General features: G+C 39.6%; 1 pseudogene; it reads left to right on the forward strand.

The window, feature by feature from the left end:
- Positions 1-5292: 5292 nt before the first annotated feature.
- LOC111749996 (B-cell CLL/lymphoma 9 protein-like) overlaps positions 5293-22341 on the forward strand; it is a 29593-nt pseudogene continuing 12544 nt past the window's right edge.

Genomic DNA, 22341 nt, shown 5'->3' on the forward strand with positions numbered 1-22341 from the left:
CCACATAATAAATGGAGAAAAGACTGAAGTTGTCAAGGATTTCATTTTACTTGGATCCACAATCAACACCCATGGGAGCAGCAGTGAAGAAATCAAAAGGCCCATTGCATTGAGCAAATCTGCTGCAAAAGACTTTTAAAGTGTTGAAAAGCAAAGAAGTCACCTTGAGGACTAAAGTGGGCCTGACCCAAGCCATGGTATTTTCAATTGCATTATATGCATGGGAAACCTGGACAGTGAATAAGGAAGACCAAAGAAGAATTGATGCCTTTGAATTGTGGTGTTGGCAAAGAATATTGAATATACTGTGGACTGCCCAAAGAATGAATAAATCTGTCCTGGAAGAAGTACAACCAGAATGCTCCTTAGAAGCAAGGATGGTGAGACTACTTCTGACATACTTTGGACATATTATCAGGAGAGTTCACTCCCTGGAGAAGGACATCATGCTTGCTAAAGTAGAGGGTCAGTGAAAAACAGGAAGGCCCTCAACAAGATAGATTGACACAGTGGCTACAACAATGGGCTCAACCATGGCAAAAATTGTGAGGGTGGCGCAGGACCAGACAGTGTTTCATTCTATTGTGCATAGGGTCACTAGGTGTTGGAACCAACTCCACAGCACCTAACAACAACAATATATACGTACACATATATACGTATATGTTGTTGTTAGGTTCCAATTCATAGTGACCCTATGCACATTGGAATGAAACACTGCCTGGTCCTGTGCCATCCTTACGATCATGTATATATACATACATGTATATGTGTATAGGAGTGTGTGTGTGTGTGTGTGTGTGTGTGTAGGAGTCCCTGGGTGGTGCAAATGGTTAACACACTCAGCTGCTAACTGAAAGGCTGGAGGTTCGAGTCCACCCAGAGGCACCTCAGAAGAAAGATCTAAAGACCTGGTGATCTACTTCTGAAAAAATCAGCCATTGAAAACGCTATGGAGCACAATTCTACTCTGAACATACATGGGGTTGCCATGAGTTGAAAATGACTCAATGGCAACTGATATATCTATCTAGCTATATCTATATAGATGTGTGTGTGTGTGTGTGTATGTGATTTATTTTTTCAAATACTGCTCTGTGATGATTAAACTCTTTTACGTTAATTAGGCTTCTCTGATTTTTAAAGAATATTTCTACACACAAAGGATAACAATAGCTTTTGGTGTTAGGAAATGATGATGGTCCAGTAAGGAGGCAGATAATAAGAATGTAGGGGGAAGGCAAGGCTGATGGGGAGACTGAAGAAGAGGAAGGGCCTCAGGAATATCAAAGTGGTCACAGATTTCCTGCTTACATGAGATAGAAGTTATTATAGGCACCTCACACTATGTTTTAAATACAACTTTTAATTTTCTACTTTTTAATTTTTTTAAATTCTCTTCCATCTTGGTGACTGGCAGTTATTAAAGCATTCAGTAAAAGTTGTTTAGGTGGAATCACCTGCATAGGGACTAGTGATTTTCGCACAGCGACTCCTGTTATAAAGAAGCAGAACGGCCAGGATCAGTGGGTCTCACTTAACAATACCATCTCATGTGCTTTTGTAGATTATCTCATTGCCTACCCCAGGCTGAGCTCCATTTACCAACAAAGGAGGCAGGGGAGGTAGTTGAAGACAATCTCTTATCAGTTCTCCCAAGTAAGGAAACCCTTTCCCCTCCATTTTTGATCTTTCTTTGGAAACCATCTCAAAGAATAGCACCCATGATACAGCAGCTTCCCTGTGGTGCTGGGTAATAGGCAGTTAGGCTTGTCCTTACAAGGAAGGTGGAAGAAGAGGTTTGGCAGCCTGAATTGGACTGAAACAAATGTAATCTCTCTGAAGCCAAGATTCTCCCTGCATGCATAAGCATTAAAGACTGTCTTAGCGTACAGTGAGTTAGAGCTAAACTCCACATGGAGGTCAACATGGTCTTAGACATATAAGCTTCTCTTACACTCTCCTATACAGTGTGTATTTAAAATATTTCATTGGTTGGTGGGTTTATGCATTTTTCTTTCACTGGTTGTGGTGGTTTGTGGTTTCCCTTTTAACTTTGCAAAACTTTGGTACAAAGGAAATTCTAGAACACCAAATATTTTCCAAATAATTTCAAAATGAACTGTATCCCCAACTAATTTGATTTGTAGGAAATAAAGAACAAAGGCTTGTTAACAGAGAGCTTTAAAATGTAATTACTTACACGTGCAAACATGTTTAAGCGTGGGTTCTCAGTGAAGGCATATCATGCAATCCTTTTATGCTCTAACTGTTGCCCATTTGAAAAAAAATCCTGCACATATGCAGGTGTGATGATACAGCCAACGGCCAATTCTGACGGACTCAAGATCCTTTTGAAAATGTCCAGATGGGTATGAATGTCGGATTTGACAGTCAAATTACAGAGCCCAATATATTTCTTTTAAATACTGTCACTGAAGCAGAATATTGTTGTCCCCCCCCCACCCCTAAATATATTTCAAAAGAGCATTTTGGTTTTTAAACTGGTAATTGTATTTCCTAATTGTTTTTGAATATCAGGACAAACTTTGTTCTGACATTTATCATTCAGCTTTGGTCCAAATATCTCACTAACAATGTCATAAAATAAATAAATTTTTGTGTGTGTGTGCATAAGCAAAAGATGAGTCAGAAATTGGCCTTTGTGGTGACCTGGTGTTTTTAAATGAGTGTACAATGAAGGTGCTGAGGGGAAGCAATGACATCGCAGCTACCCTGGGTAGGACCCAGAGCCTACCATCTGCCCTCCAGAGACATGGTTCACTGAAACGGAACAGAAGAGAGGAAGGTGTCTCCCTGATTCTTGACGTTTTGAATCACAAACACTCACATCTGTCACTCCTAAGAGAACAAGACCCAGCAGCAACTTGCTATCAGCACTGCTGTGGGAAAGTGCCATGAATATCATAGCAATGATTTCCCCTTCCCTGATTTCAAGTTCTGGGTAGTATTCAGGAAACTCCAGACTAATGATCATCTTTTGAAATGACGTGTGTGGCTGATAGAGCTTAGGTTCGCCTCATCTAATGTGTTCGCCTCTTCTAATGTGTTCACCTCATCTAATGTGTTATGCAGGACTTCCTTTTTGAAGACACAAATATTTGCAATGCATCTTTATAGGCGGGCCTCCCACCATGACTGCTGACTGGCTGAAGGGACCTAACTCACTCTGTCCCATGATAGACTCTGCATAGCCTGTGTAGGTGGCTCAGTCATGGGGGGGAGGGTAGAAGAAAGGAGAGAGTGCTTTTATAGTGCCTGGCACAGCCCTGGGTATAAGGCAGCCATGTGATGGTATTTGTGATGATGGTTTGGCAGTGAGTTGCCAAGTGATCCAAGATTCCCAACATCACCCAGACAGGTGATGTATACAGGTGACATATATGGTTATCACGAACATTTTAGAGGAAATGCACAGTAAGGCAAGGTGGAAAGAAAACCCAAGAATTGTGTGACTTCTCATAACTTTTAAAATATGTTTAAGTATGAACAGTAACAGTAAAGAGAGGCCACCAGGATTAAAGCTGTGGGCCCAAATTTTCTGGGCTGGCCTGAGGATGAATTCCCTGGAGGCAAAGTTTCTCTGAATGACCTACCCCCTGTGCTATTTCCTTATATAGGTATGGCTTTAGAATCTGTCTAGCTTACATATTTAATTTCATTTGAGCTTCACAAAAATGAATAATCTGTTGCCGTCGAGTCGATTCTGACTCATAGCCACCCTAAAGGATAGAGTAGAAGTGCCCCATAGGGTTTCCAAGAAGCACCTGATGGATTCAAACTGCCAACCTTCTGGTTAGAGCAGCCACAGCTCTTAACCACTACACCACCAGGGTCATGAAGAGACATGACTAATTAAAAAAAAAAAAAAAACGGGTGCGGTTGAGCTGAGCCCAATTGTGGAAATCCCATATGTGCTCAGAGTAGAACTGTGCTCCGTAGTGTTTTTTCTTTTTTAAATAGTACTTTATTGTGTTTTTGGTGAAAGTTTACACAGCAGATTATATTCCCTTTTAACAATTTCTATATATATCGTTCAGTGACACTGGTTACATTTTTCACGAAGTGTCAACATTCTCATTATTTCCTTCTGGCTGTTCCATTTCCATTAATCTAGCTTCCCTGCCTCACCTCCCTTCCGTTCTCATATTTGTGTTAGGGTAACTGTTGACCGTTCGGCCTCACGTTGATGATTTTTTTTAAAAGAGCACAGTACTTGTGGGTGATATTGTTTATTTCGTGAACCAATCTGTTATTTACCTGAAAAGTGACCTCTGGGAGTAGTTTCAGTTCAACATTTAAAGGGTATCTCAGGGCAATAGTCTTGTGGGTTCCTCTAGTCTCAACTGGCCTAGTAACTCTGGGCTTTTTTAAGATTTTGAGTTTTGTTCTATATTTTTCTCCCATTTTATCCGGGACCATCTATTCTGTCTTATGTCCAGAATAGTCTGTAGCAGTGACTGTGTACCATCTAGTTATTCTGGTCTCAGGGCAGATGAGGCTGTGTTTCCTCTAGACTATTAGTCGTATACACTAGTTTGTTATCTGAGTCTTTGGTTTCCGTCTTTCTCTTTTGATCAGGACACATAGAGACCAATAGTTGTGTCTTAGATGGCTGCTCACAAGGTTTTAAGGCTCACCAAGTAGGATGTAGAACATAAATTTTATGCACTATGTTATGTCAAATTGACCAAGTTGTCCCAGAAGACTATGGTCCTAAGCCTTCAAACCCGGTAAATCAATCTCCTGAGTTGTTTGGAGCTTTATTATATGTATGAATATACATGCAGCATACATTTACATGTATATACCTGTGCCTACAGATACACCTATATATGCACATGTGTAAACACGTATGTACCTTCCTGTACACATACATGCATACATATTTATCTAAGTAACCATACACTTGGAGAAAATAATGAAGTTGTCAAGGATTTCATTTTATTTGGATTTGTAATCAATGCCCATGGAATCAGCAGTCAAAAAATAAAATGACATATTGCATTGGGCAAAACTGTTGTAAAAGACCTTTTAAAAGTGTTTAAAAGCAAAGATTTCACTTTGAGGACTAAGGTGTGCCTGACCGAAGCTATGGTATTTTCAATTGCCTCATATGCATGGGAAAGCTGGACAATGAATAAGGAAGATGAGGAACTGACACATTTTCACTATGGTGCTGGCAAAAAATACTGAATATACCACGGACTGCCAGAAGACTGAATGTCTGTCTTAGGAAAAGTACAGCCAAAGTACTCCTTGGACGTGAGGATGGAGAGGCTTCGTCTCCTGTACTTTGGACTTGTTATCAGGAAGGACCAGTCCCTGGAGAAGGACATCATGCCTGGTAAGGTAGAGGGTCAACGAAAAAGAGGAAAGCCTTCAAGGAAATGGGCTGACACAGTGGCTGCAACAATGGGCTCAAGCATAGCAACAATTGAGAACGGGGCAGATGGGGCAGTGTTGTACATAGGGTTTCTATGAGTCGAAATCAACTCCACAGTACCTAACAACAACCACACACATATTGTTGGTTGTTATTGCTGTTGTTGCAGAATTTTATATGTTATAGCATTTACCAAAAGCGTCCCTTATTCTTGTGTAGCTCTTAGTGTCATCGTTTGCCTTCGCCAAGTTGTGCACACTTCACCCACATTCCAAATTGCTTTCCCCATCACCAAAAATAACAAGTGATAGTAAAAAAATTTTTTTTTTTTTACTATCTACAGAAGAAACCCTGGTGGCACAGTGGTTAAAGCGCTTGGTTGCTAACTGAAAGGTCAGCATTTCTAACCCGCCAGCTGCTCTGTGGGAGAAAGATATGGCAGTCTGCTTCTGTAAAGATTACAGCCTTGGAAACATTTTGGGACAGTTGTACTCTGTCCTTTTGGGTCACTATGAGTTGGAATCGACTTGACAGTGATGGATCTTTTTTTTTTGCTGTGAAGAGAGTGAGTCTTCCTCTCTTCCCCTCGAGTCCTTGGTAACCACCAATGAATGTTGATTTCTGTATGAATACATATTCTTGTCTTTTTATAAAAGTGGATCATATGATATTTGTCCTTTTGTGGTTGACTTCTTTACCTAAGCATAATGTCCTCCAGATTCATCCATGTTATAAGATGTTTTCAGAACTCGTCATTATTCTTTACAGCTGTGTAGTATTTCATTGTATGTGTAGAACTGCCCCATAGGGTTTCCAAGGAGTGGCTGGTGGATCTGAACTGCTGAAGCTTTTGTTAGCTCCTGAACACTTAACCACTCTGTCGATGAGGACTTTTTGCTATTGTGAGTAGTGCTGCAATGAACAGAGGTGTGCACACATCTGTTCATGTCACTTCTGTTAGTTCTCTTGGGTATACTTAGGAGTTGGATCGATGGATCATAAGGGAGTTCTACTTCTAGTTTTTTAAGGAACCACAATACTGTTCCTATAGTGGCTGTGCCATTTTACATTTCCATTAGCAGTGTTTATGGGTTCCAATCTCCTCACATTCTCTCCAGCATTTGTTGTTTTCTGTTTTTTTGATCAATACCATTTTTGCTGGAGTGAGATGATATAGCCTTTTAGTTTTGATTTGCATCTCTCCAATGGCTGATGATAGTGACCATATGTCCACGTGTTTGTTGGCTGCTTGAATGTCCTCTTTGGTGAAATGTTTCTTCATATCTTTTGCTCATTTTTTAATTGTTTTGTTTTGGTGTTGTTGACTTTGTAGGATTTTCAGTGGCTGATTTTTCTGAAGTAGATTTCCAAGCCTTTCTTTTGAGGCTTCACTGGCTGAGTGGTCTCGAACCTCATTAGCAGCTGAGGGCATTAACCATTTACACCACTAAGGGATGTAACATGTCCCAAATTAAACTGATTTTTCCCCCAAATCGTGTGAAATATCTCAGTTAATGGAAACTCCAGCCTTCCTCTTACTCATGTTGAAAACATCAGTGCTGTCCTTGAGTCTATGAGTTTCCAAATGTAGTTTCTACTGTTATGACACAGGAGTGTAGTTGAGGGAAAAGCCATGATCCCCACTAGAAGTAGTACGTTGTGGTCATCTCTCTACAGCTCGCCTGCGCTAGTGTCTGGTTGTGGGTTTTGCAAATATTGTTTACCTGCATCAAAGTCCTCAAAGACTTCAACAATATTTGACCTTTCCACAGAATATACTTAAACCTTGTCCCAACGTACTCCTTCTTTCCTTGCCCTAGGTCTTTTTCCCCTTAACTCTTTACTTAAATTATATTGACTCTTGCATTTTTGCTTTCATTCCTCTTAAAACTTCTTTTAAAATGATCTGCCAGAATAATAGCAGGAGCATGCCAAGAATGTCCGCTCTCACCACTGCTATTCAGCATTGTACTGGAGATTGTAACCAGTGCAAGAAGACTGAAAATAAGATCTTCCTTTCCTTTTCCCCCATAGAACTTACTGGATCCCAAGACCCTGGTTTTGGAACTTTACCACTTATGCTACATCTGTTCTGGCTCTGGCTGTGAAGAAATTCCACTTATGGTCCTCTTTAGCTATATTCCTTGCTTACCTTTGTGTTCTAATATGGTTAAATTGGATGGGAAGTTTAGCAAAATTACTGCAAAGGCCATTACAGTTGACTGGATTTTTCTTCTTTATTAAAATGTGACACACATTGGAGCTTCATACTTTTCCTTTAGCATTTTTACTCTCAATATCACATCAGCACGACTTTATTTGAGCCTTCATTTTCTGTATTTCACGTGGGGAAAGTAAAGGAGATTCTCATAGGAAATAGTCTCTCAGAATTTTCAGTCCTGGGTAGCCACAGAACTTTGCTTTGCTTGGTTTACTATGGAGATGAACAAAGAAAGACTTTTCTCAAATTAAAAAAAAAAAAAAATTACTATAAAAATCTAAACCTTAGACCTTTGAAATATTATTTCTGTAGTGAAAAGCTTATCCTGGATCTTTTTTGTTTGTTTGTTTTTTCATATTAACTAAAATATTGTAAAAACAATTTAAGTGCTTACTGTTGGCTAGGCACTGAGCGAAGTGGGTTAAGCATTTGGCTGATAACTGAAATGTTAGTTGTTCAGAGAGGGAGAGATGTGGCAATATGCTTCTGCAAAGATTACAGCTGTGAAAACACTATGGGGCAGTTCTACTCTGTCCTATAGGGTCGCTATGAGTCAGAATTGACCTGACACTGATGGCTTTCCCATGTTTCAATTAGGGATGAATGGTTTCTTGAAGAATTGATTCATGTAAAAAAAGTTCCCACTCCATATCTGAGTCTTAATCTCTTCTTCAGTAGCACATGAGTTAGCAAAGCTTCTAGATTAACACTTTTTCAAAACAAAATGATGTATTAATGAAATGTTAATTCAGTGCTACATAATACTTGATTCACGCAGAAGAAAGTACATAACGTTTGCTCATCTCAGAAGCATAACACACACACAGACGAACATCTGTGAACCAGCACAAACTACTGCTGTGACCTACATGCTCTCCAGTCCCTTTTTCTGCATACCTCACTGGCGAGACGGAACCACTCTTCTGAATTTGGGGCTTTTATTCTCTTGCTTTTTTCCCAGTGATTTTACCACATATGTACTTTTTTTTTTTTCCACCACATATGTACATGTTAGTAAACAATACGTTATTTAGCTTTCCTATTTAGAGGATTAAGAAAATAAGTTAATCATTCTATACAGTGTTTTCAGCAACTGGCTGATTTTATTTTTTAATATGTGTCTAAGATTCCCCCATAATTTCATCTATAGCTGTAGTTCATTCATTCTCACTGCCGTATGATATGTCATCACATAGTCTACGCTTTGGCAACTCGTTCTCCAGCTGATGGACAAAATGGTTTGTTTTTTCTTTCACATACAGTACAGTTGTGGACATTTTTGTGCATGACTTCTGTTTTATTGATGCAAGCATTTCTTTTCTAATAGTGGAATTGCTGGGTCATGGAGTACATATTAGATTATACATATGCATAACTTTAGAAGATGATATTGTCTTAGTCATCCAGTGCTGCTATAACAGAAATGCCATGAGTGGATGGCTTTAACATAGGGAAGTTTTTCTCCTACAGTCCAGCAGCCTACAAGTCCAAATTCAGGGCCCTGGCTCCAGGAGGAGGCTTTCTCTCTCTGTCAGCTCTGGAGGAAGGTCCTCGTGGTGGATCAGTCTTCCCTTGGTCTGGGAGCATCTCAGCATAGGAACCTCAGGTCCAAAGGACGTGCTCTGCTCCCAGAACTGCTTTCTTGGTGAGATGAGATCCCCATGTCTTTCTGCTTGCTTCTCTCTTTTTTATCTCAAAAGAGGTCAGCTTAAGACACTACCTAGCCTTATAGACCTCATCAGTATAACTGCCTCTAATCCATTTTATTACATCATAGTGATAGGATTTACAACATATAGAAAAATCACATAAAATGGAGGATAATCACACAATACTGAGAATCATGGCCCAGCTAAGTTGTTAGATATTTTAGGGGGACGCAATTCAATCTATCGACGGCACTGGGTTTAATTCAGTCTATGACAGATGCCAAATTATTTGTCCAAGAGATTGTATAGTAAACTTTTCAAAAAGCATGTGTTGTGTGAGTCTGTGCAATATTTGTGTTGTTTTCCACAAACTGATCAAGTGGAAAATGGTGCTTGTTTGATACAAGCTTCTTTGCATCTAGCTTCTTGTTGGCCCAACTGCACTTGACACCAAACAACTCTAATCCTGAGAATGATACTGGCAAGAAAAGGGTCTACGTCCTCAGTCTCCATTTCTGAACTTCCGGCCTTTAGCCTCCTGGTGCCTTTTTGCTCTTAGCCCCTTTGGGTATGAAATTGATTATGCCTCCTGTTGTTAATAGTTCCCTGTCTATATTTTCCCTGGTATTTGTGGGTGATGAAGCATGATGTATCCCACCTACCTGGCTTCTTTTAAAACAGGGATGTTACTTGCACACATTCATTAGCAAAATCTCATTCCTCTTCATCTCTCTCCTTTTTGCTTAATTTCTCCCCTCCTTCTTATAAATGTGGATGCATGTTATGTTTTCTGACTCTATGGGTAATACGAGATTTTAATATCCACTTAATCACATTGTGGAGTCCCTGTGTAGTACGAAGAGTTAACACACTTGGCTGCTAACTAAAAGGTTGGAAGTTTGAGTCCACTCAGAGGCATCTCAGAAGAAAGGCCTGCAATCTACTTCCAAAAAATCAGGCATTGAAAACCCCATGGAGCACAGTTCTATTCTGACACATATGAGGTCACCATGAGTTTGAATCAACTTGACAGCAACTGTTAACTATTAACCTTTTATATGATTAGTCATAAAATAAATATCTCCTGAACGTTTATTTACTCTGGGTGCTGTAGCTACAAAGATAAACATGGCATAGAGCAGACAGATAATAACCGGGTATCTGCAGCATGGTGTGATGAGTTCTACATGGAGCTACACAGACGCAAGATGTAAGGGAACATAGAGAAAAAGTTACAAACTCGGGTGGAAAGAGCCAGAAAAGAGACCACAGAGGTGATAATATTTCAGCTGAACCTCAACAGCTGAGTTTACCCTCTGAAGAAATTCAAGAAGGCATCGAGAACAAATGAGAATTCCAGTGGCGATTGGTTGAGAAAGCCCTGGGTTGCTGGAATGCATTCTCTTTGAAAGCAGAAGCTCCTACAGTGCAAGAAGGCTGTGCAGAAGTGAAACAGGATTAAGAGAAATTTGAATGAACGACCCTTGCTCTTCCATTGGTCTTTGGGGAAGGAGGAGCGTTCTGCCCAGGAGGATTAAAAGCTGACTTGGCAGAAGCTGTCTCATGCTGTGGGTCGTTCTGACCCTGTAATTGTACAGCATGACCTGTCAAACTAGGAGTGGGTCCTTCTAGAATCTATGCACTTGGCTCTCATATCACCAGTGTGTAATCAGCTGAGATCAGAGGCTGTTCTCAGAGGGGCCTCTGGAGAATAGCAATGCCAACTCTGTTCTTTGCGCTCACAGACAAATGGAACGTGTAGGAATGGAGATTCCCAAGCTACACTCTGCTCAGTACTTTCACCACTGTTTCTGCCTAAACATTTGACAAGCACTTCCACCAAGCTGAGTTGATTGGTTGGAGTTTCATCCCCTTCTGGCCCGTGTTCCGTAAACAGGAGAGGGTGGGTAAAAATAAGCAAGTAAAAGAAAATAAATTTACTACCTGAATGCTGGAGAGTGGTTTATGCTGTAAAATTAGACTTATGGTGTTAAGGCTTTTATCTCTCCTTCTTAGATCTGCTTGTGGTGATTGCGATTTTGTTACTGATTTATTTCCAGCCCTTTCATGCCACCCAAAAGGGAAGGTAGAGGACACAGGGACGTAGAAGCTTTTACTTTTGGAAACCTGAATTCTAACTTGTCTCAAGAGCAAAAATTAGTTGGTGGTCTTCCATTCTCTTCCTCCCCCACATGTGGCCTTGCTCAGGTTGACACGACAGCTTATCTCTGTCCAGAAAATATTGGGGTCATGGGGAGATACAGTATGTCCTACATTTGCTGCCCCTGGTGTGTCCACCACCCTTCTCTGGCCTCTGTTTTTAAAGTGTCAGCCATTTATGTCACCAACGGTCCTTAAGGTAAGGTAGACTGAATGGGTGAGTAAAGGCTGCTAAGCTCTGAAAGCTCAGGTGAGGCAGTTGAGCAGGTGAGTATTAGCAATTTCTTCCACAGCAATTTCATCCATCAGATACCTGCCAAAAGTCTCTTCAAAGTCCCCTATCTCAGCCTAACCCAGAAAAAAAAAAAAAAATCTCAGCATATTGAGTGGTTAAAGGACTAAGTGAAAGAGGTCTTAAAAGTGAAACTGACATTTAAAAAAAAAAAAAAAACCAAAAAAAAAATGCAAACCTGTTGCTGTCTAGTCGACTCCAACTCATAGCGACCCTATAGGATGGAGTAGAACTGCTCCATAGAGTTTCCAAGGAAAGCCTGGTGTATTCGAACTGCTCATCTGTTGATTAGCAGACATAGCCCTTAACCACTATACCACCAGGGTTTCCTTTTAAAAAGCCATGTTAAAATTACTGAGTAAGTTAGACTTTTATTTTAAGCACACTTTCCCCACACTCCTTATCTAGAAGAGGAAGGAGCTAGAAAGTTCACACAGGTGGTGTCATATCTCACTAAGGGTACACATCTAATATTTTAGAAATTATTTCATTGTAAAAGCTATACATTGAAATCTAATGCCAATTTTGCTTGTGAAATTCCATTAGTCTTCTTTAGTTTGTCTTGAGATTTTTTGCTGTAGAGTTAAATTAGAAGTTGAAGGAAAAACTTGTAGTGCTTTTTTTTTTTTTTACACAACTTAAGGATTCCAATAGTTATCATGTCTCATAATGAGTCTTCCAAATCATAGCACAATTACTCATGTGTCTTCTTCCTCAGTTGGTAATGTGCTATGCCACATGTACACTCTAGAGGAAGATGGGGTCTTACTCTTTAAGTTTTGTTTAGGAGAAATGAGTCAATGCAAAGAATATGGATTTTAAAGTCAGCTAGACACATGTTTAAATCTTGGTTTTGCCAATAGTAGCTGAGTGTCCTTGAGAATATTGTTTAACTTCCTTGAGCCTCCTTTTCCTCATTATATATTACATAGATCAGGAATTGGCAGACTTTTTCTGTAATGGGTCAGATAGTAAATATTTTAGTCTTTGCAGGCTAGATAATCCCTGTTGCAACTGCTCGACTCTGCCATTATAGCACAAATGCAGCCACAGACAGTGTGTAAACAAATAGTGTGGCTGGGTTCCAATAAAATTTTGTTTATAAAAAGATGTAGCAGGCTGAATTTGGCCTATGGGCCACACTTTGCTGATCTCTAGTATAGATATTGATACCTACTAATAGTGTTGTTGTAAGGACTACATCCTCTAACATATGTTGCGTGATTAGTCCAGCGCCTGGCATAAAGTCAGCTCTCTAAGACACGGTTAGTTCCTTTCCTCTGTGCCTCTGTGATTCATGTGCTGCCACTTGTTATCCAAGTTAGAGTGTGGGTGAGTCAGGGGAATGTGTTTGTCAGTAGGGCATCAGACTGTGTAGACAGAGTTTCTCTTCGTATCCTTCTTATTATGTGTGGAAGTATTTTTAAAGCTCTGAGAGTGTATGAATGCCAATTGTTAATTTTTTCCTTCCTGCTGTCAGGGCGAGGAGGGGGAAAATCATTCCCAAAGGAAGTGACCCCTTGGCCCAAGTCAGCCTCTTTATTAAATCTTCCAGCACAATTTTGAGAAAAAGCAGAGCTCTTTGGACATTGTCTTCTCCCTCTTCTGGGTAAAAGTCTTTCACACTTTGTGATAAGAAAGGTCAAAGTACCTGTAAGATGTTAGTTTTAGAAGAATGTGGCATGGGTATACAATCTCTTTTTAAGCCTTGTCCCAACAGGGCAAAATGTAGTAGGTTTATAGGAAAACAGCTGTTGCTATTGAATCGATATCAAGAAATAGAAGCTACTGCGTCATTTCTTTAGAGAATGACCTTAAAAATAGCATTTCTTGAGAGCCTTACTTTTTAGAAAGTGATAGATGTCTATCCCAGAAAATTTAGGAAATACAGGGAAGTATGCAGGCACAAAAAATATCTTTACTCTCCCAGCTAATGTTAAGATTAGGTCTTTTCATCCTTCTAGTCTTTTACTGTAGATGGAGACTCTCTATCTTCGTAGTTTATTTACAAAATTGGAATCATACTCTATATTCATAAGGTTACATTTGTAAATTGCTCTTTTCACGATAATAGTGTGAAGTGGACCCATTTACATGCCTTTAAAAACCTTTTACAACGTCATTTTTCATGGCTGCAGAAGATTCCAAAGGTTGTGGTGACACACTTGGAGGCTGTTCTTTCCAGAGAGCCTTTAGGAAGTTTGACTCCTCCTTGCCACCTTTGTCAGAATTGGAAAAAGGAAACGAAAAAAAAAAAGATTAAGGCTGAAATCAGTTCACTTGCCTCCTTGTTAAACTGGTGAAAGGTTTGGTGCAGGCAAATCATGAGGCCACAGGATTGTCTTTTCCAGCTGGGTCAGGGCTAAAGTGAGGCAACTGAGCATGGGTCTGGTGTGGCAACTGGGTGTAGGATCCTGGGCCCATCAACAGCCAACCTGTCCCTAGCTGGGGCATTGCCTTGGCCACAGGGTGGCACAGGAAAGGGCAGGAGTTAGCAGCATCTGCTCCTGTTGCAGAGTTCGCACATGCATGCCCCGTCTTGATTAATTGAGCTGTTTCCTCTTAGATGTTCTTCTGTCACAGAACATTCTGTGCTTGTACCAGTGGTAATGTGTTACCCCAGGGATAACCTCTTCAGAACTAATAAATCTGTAACTCTTGGAGTATTGAATACATTAGCACTTCTCCAAAGATTCAAAGCACTGCATTAATAGTAATATAACATTGGTGTCTCAATGGATAGGAAACATGTCATTTTACGATCAACCCCTTTGTCTGTGGCATTACTATATGGGATTAGAGTTGGATTTAAGGACTTGTTAAATGACAAACTCCAGTGACCTTAATTACTCTAACGCCCCCCCTTAATCTTATTTGACCTATGTAAACAAAATGCATTTCCAACACCTAGAACAGTCAGGATTATTTCCTTAAAGTGTGTAGTAAACTGCTGGTCAGATCTATAATGTCAAAGACAAAAATGGAATGAGAAATCATGAAGCCTATACATTAATTTATGGTTTATGTTATATCTCCAAAAACAAAATTAAAGGTGTCTCAAGTCTGAGCCATATAACCTCTCTCCTCACCCCCTACTCCTTTTCTAATTTTTTTAATAAAAATTGATTCCTTGCCCCTGATTATAAAACATTTACCTACCCATTGTGGAAATAACAGATGATATGGAAACTTCCCAAGAGAAAGTAAAAACCATTTATGATCTGATCTCCCAGATTTAACCAGTGTTCATATTTTGGTTTATATTCATCAGGGAATTTTATTCTAAGCATACGTATAAGAAATATGTACATGCATCTTTTCCTACTGCATAAGAATGAAATAATTTTATACTTATTATTGAATATTCTTCCCTTCATTCTAAATAATATATGCTGGGCTGATGTTATCCCTCTTCTTCCCTTCAAACCACAGGAATTCAATTGCTTTTGTTCCTCTACAGAGCAGACACCATCTCTCCAAATTGGCATCTCTTCTTCAGAGATAATTTCGTGGATAAAAAGAACATCATAAATACAATCCCCAAAATGTGGAGATTGATCCAATCCCCACTTTCCCACTTCTCAATTGTTTCTGATACCAGCCACCCACACAGCATACTTTCTCTGACCCTAGCCACCCATAGCTAGGGTAGATTTCACGAGTTGAAAGGATGCCATCCTTCAGACTGCCAAGTATGCAGACTCCAGCTGCAAGTTTGGGGGGTCCACATGACTTCCTTACTTCTACTTGCTGGCTCCCTTTTCTCCTCTGCATTCAATAATTTGCTGGAATGACTCTTGAACTCACAGAGAGTACTATATTTATGACTATATATAAATTACAGCAAAGGATACAGATCAGGGTCATCAGAAGGAAGAGAGGCACAGGTGAGGTCTGGGAGGGTCCCCAGCATAGATCTTCTGTGACTCAAAGAGGGTGTACCACCCTCTCTTTGCAAACCAGGAAGGTCTCTGAGCCTTTGTGTTCAAGGCTTTTATTGTTCAGTCCTGTATGAAAGGCTAAATCATGCCTCCTCAGGCTAGTTAATTTTGACCTCTCAGGCGAGCCCTTCTGGTCTGGTTAGTGCGCTCATCAGCACTAACCCTCAGGTGTGTCCTGGAAGTGCCAGACCAAGGTACCCCAATTAGTCTAAGGGTTATTTCTCAGGAATCAATGACAAAGGCCACTTACTTTGCGTAAAAGCTCCCCGAGACTCACTACCCAAGATGATTACAGCCTCCCCAGTTTCTACTTCCCACAACGTCCTTGAAACCCAATACATGGCCCATTGTTAGACTTTACTGCAAATTGAGTAAGGAAAGAGGTGGGTATAAAAGTAACAACCTTGGCAGATTTTATAAGTTTGACATATTAAGGCATTCCAAGGCTGGGAACTACTTAGATTGCCTGAACACTTATTGTTTCTTATCTCTAATCCTGGGCAGAAATCTCACCAAACTCCCCCTCACTTAGGGCTTTCCCTACTTCCAGCTTCTGAAGATCAGTGTTCTCAAACTATCTGTGGGGAAGGTCCAGTTTTTTGATTTGTTGTTTATCCTCCTTCCCATGGCAGATTGACACTTTTATAAAGAATGGTAAAAAAAATGAATTACTGAATATCGAGATGAAGGACTTCAAAAGGAAGTCCTAGAACATCTGCTTCTAACCATGATGAAGTAAAGGGGCTGTAACTCTTCCACCTTAAACGATTAGAAAACCAGAAAATAAGTGAAACAATGATTTTCAGACATTGGATAAAAGATTCTGCAGGACTGTGATCCCTTTAGAGAAGGGAAACAAAAAAGGTGAGCCTGTTACCTCAGTTTACTGCTTGGGGTCACCCTAAAAGTATGCCTGGAGAGGATCAAACTGATCCCTGGTAACTTAACTATATGCCAGAACAAAGCTCCATAGTATTTAAAGGAACAGTGCAAAACCCAGCACTCCACAATGAAAAAGTCACAATCCCTAGAACCCAAAAAACTTACCAGGCATGCAAAGAAAGCAAGGAAATATGAACCATAACCTGGAAAAAAAAGTCAAATGCTAGAAGATGAATTATAATAAAGAGGACATATAAAATATGGCTCCATTTTTTATTAGATTTTTTTATTGTGCTTTAGTACAGCTCAAGTTAATCTCCCAAGTAAAATTTTATAAACATATTGTCATGCCACACTAGTTGAAATCCCTACAATGTGACAACGAATAGTCTAAAATTATTAGATTTAATTGACATAAAATTTCTACAAAAGTCTCTAAATGCTTACTCTCAAGCTCTGTACTTAACTCTCTGTGGACTCGTAACAATTTACAGACCATCACCTGGATTGAGGATCACAATGTGAGTAGCCCTGTTTAGACCATTTTCTCTTTGAATGCTTTCCCCATCCCAAACAGAATGCCTTGAATACGTGGTTAGGGCAGAAAATCAGGTTTGAACCTATGGCCATATAAGAACCTTGCATCCTTAAGTAAATAATTGTATCTCCCAGGACTCCAGACCGAGTGACTCCCATCTCAGTGGATTTCTAGTGCCATTCCAGACCCCACAGGAACACCTGACGTGAAGACTTGAGTCCTTAAAGTATCACAGGGAAATTTATGAGAAACTTAATTAGCACAGTCATTTTAGATATGTTGAGACACGAGGTTTTAAGTAAAACCTTTCTGAGCCTAATTATTTCCTCTTTTAGTGCAGACTTCAGAGGAAACTGCACTAAATCATTTTGGAAATAGGTCCTCAGTTCACATGATACTGAGAACTGATTATTTAATGCATTGAATCTAGTGCATATTATAACAGTAAAGTATGAGGACATGATTAAAAGAGCCACCACAGAGCTCTTTACCAATACCTAACCCTCTGAAGCAAACGTCCATGGACACATTATTCCAGAAAGGAGTGTTTTATGTTCTATTAATTAACATCACCTTTCCCTTTGCAATACCGATGATTGCTGTTCAGAGAGTCCAAGTTTAAAACTGTTTTGAGTGATGTGGTAGGGAGGAGAAAGGAAAAAAGATAAAGTAAATATGTATGAAATTAGTATATGCAAATGTCATAGATTGCATTCCATTTATTATTTTCATTTTGGAGCTCATTGCTCTCCAACTATCAATGTCTTTTTCTATTCCTTCTGTTTCCCATCTATCAAAAGGATATAGTGTTAACAGTACCACTTTGTAAGGCTGGAATGAGTCAACATGTGTAAATACACGCCTGGCACATGTTAAATGCTCAATAAATATAAGCTTTATATCTCTATCTTTAGCTCTATATATCTCTCTGCGGAGTCCCTGAGTGGTACAAACGGCTAAAGAGCACAGTTGCAAATGGGAAGGTTGGCGATTGGTATCTACCTAGGGGTTCCTAGGAAGAAAGGCCTGGTGATTAAAAAATCAGCCATTGAAAACGCTATGGAGCAAAGTTCTCTGATACACATGGGGTCACCATGAATCAGAGTCCACTTTACAGCGACTGGCCTTGTCTATATAGGCACATCTTGTTTGATTGTGCTTAGCTTTATTATACTTCATAGATACTGCATTTTTTACAAATTGAAGGTTTGTGGCAACCTTGCGTCAGGCAAGCCTATTGACATCATTTTTCCAACAGTACGTGCTCACTTCCTGTGTCTGTGTCACATTTTGATAATTTGGTCAACATTTTAAACATTTTCATGTTATTATATCTGTTATGGTGATCTGTGATCTTTGATGTTACTATTGTAATTGTTTGTAAGATGGCAAACTTAATCCATAAATATTGTGTGTCCTGAATGCTCTGCCAACTAGCCATTCCCTGATCTTTCTGTCTCTCCTCAGGCCTCCAGATTCCCTGAGACATGACAATATTGAAATTAGGCCAATTAATAACTGTATAGTGGCCTCTAAGTGTTCAAGTGAAAAGAAGAATTGCATGTCTCTCACTTTAAATCAAAAGCTAGAAATGATTAGGCTTAGTGAGGAAGGTATGTCAAAAGACAAGATAGGCTGAAAGATAGGCCTCTTGCACCAAACAGTTAGCCAAGCTGTGAATGCAAAGGAAAAGTTCTTGAAGGAAAATACAAGTGCTACTCCAGTGAACACACAAATGATAAGAAAGGGAAACAGTCTTATTGCTGATATGGAGAATGTCTTTGTGGTCTGGATAGAAGATTAAACCAGCCACAATGTTCCAAAGCCTAATCCAGAGTGAGGCCCTAACTCCCTTCAATTCTGTGAAGGCTGAGTGAGGTGAGGAAGCTGCAGAAGAAAAGTTTGAAGCTAGCAGAGGCTGGTTCATGAGGTTTAAGGAAAGAAGCCATCTTCATAATACAAAAATGCAACATGGAACAGCAAGTACAGTTGTAGAAGAAGCTGCAGCAAGTTATCCAGAAGATCTAGCTAAGATAATTGATGAAGGCGGCTACTCTAAACAACGGATTTTCAATGTAGATCAAACAGCCTTATATTGGAAGATGCCATCTAGGACTTACATAGCTAGAGAGGAGAAGTCAATCCCTGGCTTCAGGGCTTCAAAGGACAGGCTGACTCTCTCGTTAGGGACTAATGCAGCTGACAACTTTAAGCTGGAGCCAATGCTCATTTACCATTCCAAAAATCTTAGGGTTCTCAACAGTTATGCTAAATTTACTCTGCTTGTGCTCTATAAATGGAACAACAAAGCCTGGATGACAGCACATCTGTTTATAACATGGTTTACTGAATATTTTAAGCCCACTGCTGAGACTTAGTGCTCAGGAAAAAACATTTCTTTCAAAATATTACTGCTCATTGACAATGTACTTGGTCACCCAGAGCTCTGATGGAGTTATACAAGAAGATTAATATTGTTTTCATGCCTGCTAACACAACATCCATTCTGCAGCCCATGGATCAAAGAGTAATTTCAACTTTCAAGTCTTATTGTATAAGAAACATATTTTGTAAGGCTATAGCTGCCATAGATAGTGATTCCTCTGACGGATCAAAGTAAATTGAAAACCTTCAGGAAGGGATTTATCATTCTAGATGCCATTAAGAATATTTCTGATTCATGGGAGGGGGTCAAAATATCAACATTAACAGGAGTTTAGAAGAGGTTGATTCAAACCCTCATGGATAACTTTAAAGAGTTCAAGCTTCAGTGGAGGAACTAAGTGCAGAAGTACTGTAAATAGCAAAAGAACTAGAATTATAAGTGGAGCCAGAAGATGTGACTGAATTACTGCAATCTTATGATAAAATTTTAACAGATGAGGAGTTGCTTCTTATGGATGAACAAAGAAAGTGGTTTCTTGAGATGGAAACTACTCCTGGTGAAGATGTTGTGAACATGTTGAAATGGCAACAAAGAATTTAGAATATTACATAAACTTAGTTGATAAAGCAGTGGCAGGGTTTGAGATGATTGACTACAATTTTGAAAGAAGTTCTACTGTGGGGAAAATGCTATCAAACAACATTGCATGCTACAGAGAAATCTTCTGTGAAAGGAAGAGTCAATCAATACAGTAAACTTCATTGTCTTATTTTAAGAAATTACCACAGCCACCCCAACCCTCAGCAACCACCGCCTTGATCAGTCAGCCACCATCAACATCGAGGCAAGACCCTCCACCATCAAAAAGATCACAATTCACTGAAGGCTCAGATGATAGCATTTTTTAGCAATGAAGTATTTTTTAATTAAGATATGTACATTGTTTTTTTAGACATAATGCTGTTGCACACTTAATGGACTTCAGTATAGTGGGACTATAACTTTTATATGCACTGGGAAACAAAAAAATTCATGGGACTTTCATTATTGTGATGTTCACTGTATTGAGGTGCTCTGGAACTGAATCCTCAGCATCTCTGAGGTAGGACTGTATCGATACATCTTTGTGTTTACTTTCTTTCATTCATTCAAATCCACTCAAGAAGCTTACAGTATAATGAGGTATCAGTAAAATTTACACAAATGGGAATTTTTAAATGAAAACTCTGGTACGATTTTTACAAAATGCAGCACTGTTGAATCCGACAGTTATTATTTCCTGTGGCAAAGAACATCTCACCAAGGGCAAGGAGCTGAGTCCTGGGTGAAGGTAGTGTAATCAATCTTCGAAGTCAAGTTACCTGACATCTACTTCATCATCTAGCAAAGTTTTATCATCCAGTTTCTGTTTTCCTGCAGAAACAATCCTATGTCATAGGGCCCCAGCCCTATATCTCGGTCATTTTTTTTTTTTTTAATTTTTACTGTGCTTTAAGTGAAAGTTTTCAAATCAAGTCAGTCTCTCATACAAAACTTTATATACACCTTGTTATATAGTCTTAGTTGCTCTCTCCCTAATGAGACAGCACACTCCTTCCCTCCACTCTCTATTTTCATGTTCATTCAGCCAGCTTCTGACCCCTTCCGCCCTCTCATCTCTCCTCCAAACAGGAGCTGCCCATATAGTCTCATGCGTCTACTTGATCCAAGAAGCTCAGTCTTCACCGGTATTATTTTCTATCCCATAGTCCAGTCCAATTCCTGTCTGAAGAGTTGGCACTGGGAATGGTTCCGGTCGTGGGCTAACAGAAGGTCTGGGGACCAGGACTTCCGGGGTCCTTCTAGTCTCAGTCAGACCGTTAAGTCTGGTCTTTTCACGAGAATTTGTACCTCGGTCATTTTGATCTATTGGTGAGAAAAGCAATCAAGTGCCTACCGTGACTGGGAGTTGCCACACAGACCTAGCCAAAGTGCAGAAGAATGACAAAAGTGGTACATTAACTAGGCTAAGGCAAAAGCTAAGGAATGGCAAAGTCTTCATTTTTTTTTTAATTTCAAGGCCACATCTTTTTATCCTGCTGTGAAAAAATAGACACTCGTGTTGATTATGATAAGGTCTTAGAGAAAGTCCTGCCAAGATACGTGAAGAGAGGCTCCTGTCTTGGTCATCCTACCTGGAACTCTAGTGAGCACCTGGCCTTATTACAGAAAAATTATACAAAGTCTGCAAAATAGCACCTTCCTTGTTTTCAGCATAAGGCTGATTCATGGGATTGCAGTTTCCTTATAGATCCCAGTGGGTGCTTCCTATGTGGATGTAGAAACCTCTCATCAAATGACAAGTGCACCACTAGGGATGAAGGAATGCTTGCATTACTTTTGATGACAGTAAATAAAATTATTTTGAAATGGAATGGAGTTCTTGTCTATAGAGAAAAGACTCTTTCGGCTGTTCTTATGCTTGTCTAAACTGGTTTCCTGAAGTGAGAATGCAATTTTCCCAAGAGAGTGAGTACTAGTTTTATTTTAACTTAAAAATAATCACTGAGGGAGGTAGAGATGAAATAGTATGCTAATCTAGGAATGGCAAAAAAAACAGAGAGTATGGATTTTTGTTTGCTTGTTTTTTTTTTGCTTCCTGACTTTCCTCTTTGGCATTCTCTAAGTCTCTGAGTGGAAAGGATCCATATTTATGCCTATTCCCAAGAAAGGTGATCCAACCCAATGCAGAAATTATTGAACAATATCATTAATATCACACACAAGTAAGATTTTGTTGAAGATCATTCAAAAGTGGCTGCAGCAGTATATCGACAGGGAACTGCCAGAAATTCAGGCTGGATTCAGAAGAGGAGGTAGAACCAG

Source organism: Loxodonta africana, chromosome 2 (assembly GCF_030014295.1).
Source record: "Loxodonta africana isolate mLoxAfr1 chromosome 2, mLoxAfr1.hap2, whole genome shotgun sequence".
In the NCBI taxonomy this organism is placed as follows: Eukaryota; Metazoa; Chordata; class Mammalia; order Proboscidea; family Elephantidae; genus Loxodonta; species Loxodonta africana.